Source organism: Triticum aestivum, chromosome 7B, assembly GCF_018294505.1.
Source record: "Triticum aestivum cultivar Chinese Spring chromosome 7B, IWGSC CS RefSeq v2.1, whole genome shotgun sequence".
NCBI classification, from domain to species: Eukaryota; Viridiplantae; Streptophyta; class Magnoliopsida; order Poales; family Poaceae; genus Triticum; species Triticum aestivum.
This window is the reverse complement of record NC_057813.1, coordinates 667226960-667229249: the sequence shown is the minus strand read 5'-3', so window position 1 is coordinate 667229249 and position 2290 is coordinate 667226960. Positions and strand designations below refer to the sequence as shown.

General features: G+C 42.0%; 1 non-coding gene across 1 annotated transcript; it reads right to left on the bottom strand.

Moving 5' to 3' along the window:
* Positions 1–1865: 1865 nt before the first annotated feature.
* LOC123163474 (small nucleolar RNA U3) lies at positions 1866–2086 on the bottom strand. The gene has a single exon (XR_006481925.1). It is a non-coding gene; the product is annotated as a small nucleolar RNA U3 (small nucleolar RNA).
* Positions 2087–2290: the final 204 nt, after the last annotated feature.

Below are 2290 nucleotides of genomic sequence, written 5' to 3'. Positions count from 1 at the left end.
GGAAACCCCCGCACCAGTCCCAGACCAAGTCCCTTTACTGTACCGCTGATGGTTGAATCTCTAGCTCAGTTATCCCCAGTTGGCTTTGGAATGAGAAGAAGAGAGATTCTGTGGTGTCGCCTCCGAACATCTAGTTCTTCCTCCCAGCAATGTCTCATTGCTTTGAAGCAAATGGTCTTGCTGGTCGAGGATTAGAAGCGAGTTTTCTTTTTCTTTTTCTTTTAGTGAGATGTAGAACTGAAGGCTCCGTTACCGTCAGGCGAGTCTACAGCCTTGTCACCTGGAGTGAAATTGCGATGGAATTTGTGTTTGGCCCTGAACAGTAGGGGAGCCCCTGTTGAGTTTATTGATGCACTGATTGAATGGAAAGAATCATTATGCATCACATTTGTTTGTTTGTTTTTTGTGTGAATTTCTTGTTTTATTGGAAGAATCATTATGCATCACGATTGTTTGTTTGTTTTTTGTGTGAATTTCTTGCATGCCAGCTTCATCCCAGCTCAGTTTTGTATTGGTTTAGAGTCTTCAGATTCACAGAAGAAATCAAGCAAGCAAACATTTCTTTTTGTTGTTTTCAAGCTTGAAACGCTCATCAGTTGCCAGTGCGTATCAGGATCATTTACTGCTTTACCAATGGTTTTGTCGCAGTTTTAGTTATTACTAATCTTGTTGAATTGTTCTGGAGCAACGAGACTACGACTAGGTTATGTGGTTAAAGAAGTCCCAAAAATGAAGTATCAGGATCATTTACTGCTTTACCAATGGTTTTGTCGCAGTTTTAGTTATTACTAATCTTGTTGAATTGTTCTGGAGCAACGAGACTACGACTAGGTTATGTGGTTAAAGAAGTCCCAAAAATGAAACTGCAGATTTATTTGTAGATCTTTTAGACCAATATTCTGCAGGTAAGCAAGTCTTTTAGATGAATATCCTGCAGGCAAGAAATGATTATTTGTAGACCAATATTGTGTAGGTAAGAAATGAAAGAGGTGCCGTTAGTAGAGGCAAAAAAATAAAAAGATTTGTGTCTGTCAGACAACCACTGGGCCACCCTGCACAGAGACAAGGCCTGGCAGGAACGATCCTCTACAGCCGTCAGGCGAGTCTACAGCCTTGTCACCTGGAGTGAAATTGCGATGGAATTTGTGTTTGGCCCTGAACAGTAGGGGAGCCCCTGTTGAGTTTATTGATGCACTGATTGAATGGAAAGAATCATTATGCATCACATTTGTTTGTTTGTTTTTTGTGTGAATTTCTTGTTTTATTGGAAGAATCATTATGCATCACGATTGTTTGTTTGTTTTTTGTGTGAATTTCTTGCATGCCAGCTTCATCCCAGCTCAGTTTTGTATTGGATTAGAGTCTTCAGATTCACAGAAGAAATCAAGCAAGCAAACATTTCTTTTTGTTGTTTTCAAGCTTGAAACGCTCATCAGTTGCCAGTGCGTATCAGGATCATTTACTGCTTTACCAATGGTTTTGTCGCAGTTTTAGTTATTACTAATCTTGTTGAATTGTTCTGGAGCAACGAGACTACGACTAGGTTATGTGGTTAAAGAAGTCCCAAAAATGAAGTATCAGGATCATTTACTGCTTTACCAATGGTTTTGTCGCAGTTTTAGTTATTACTAATCTTGTTGAATTGTTCTGGAGCAACGAGACTACGACTAGGTTATGTGGTTAAAGAAGTCCCAAAAATGAAACTGCAGATTTATTTGTAGATCTTTTAGACCAATATTCTGCAGGTAAGCAAGTCTTTTAGATGAATATCCTGCAGGCAAGAAATGATTATTTGTAGACCAATATTGTGTAGGTAAGAAATGAAAGAGGTGCCGTTAGTAGAGGCAAAAAAATAAAAAGATTTGTGTCTGTCAGACAACCACTGGGCCACCCTGCACAGAGACAAGGCCTGGCAGGAACGATCCTCTACAGCCGTCGGATCCATCCATCAGATGAATCCTGGCCGTTAATCACGCTCTGGCCCAGTGGTCAGAATACATCAACCAAACTGAAGTGCTTGCCTCCTTATTGATAAAGGATGCAGCGGTACGAGCCTATAGAACAGATCCTGTTCAAGTAAGGTCGTGCTACCGTTGGCAGCCTCTCGCCTTATAAACCGGTTCGGCGCGCTGTAAACTTCCGAGGTGGGACTAATGTATGGCAAGCAAACGCTGAAACGCAGCGCAGCGCCTCGGGGATGAGAAGGGCTCGTGTGGGTCTCGGCCCGTGAAGCTGGGCTGGAGAATGAACGGAGCCCAGCCCATCTAAGAAACATCCGTCGTCTGGTCTG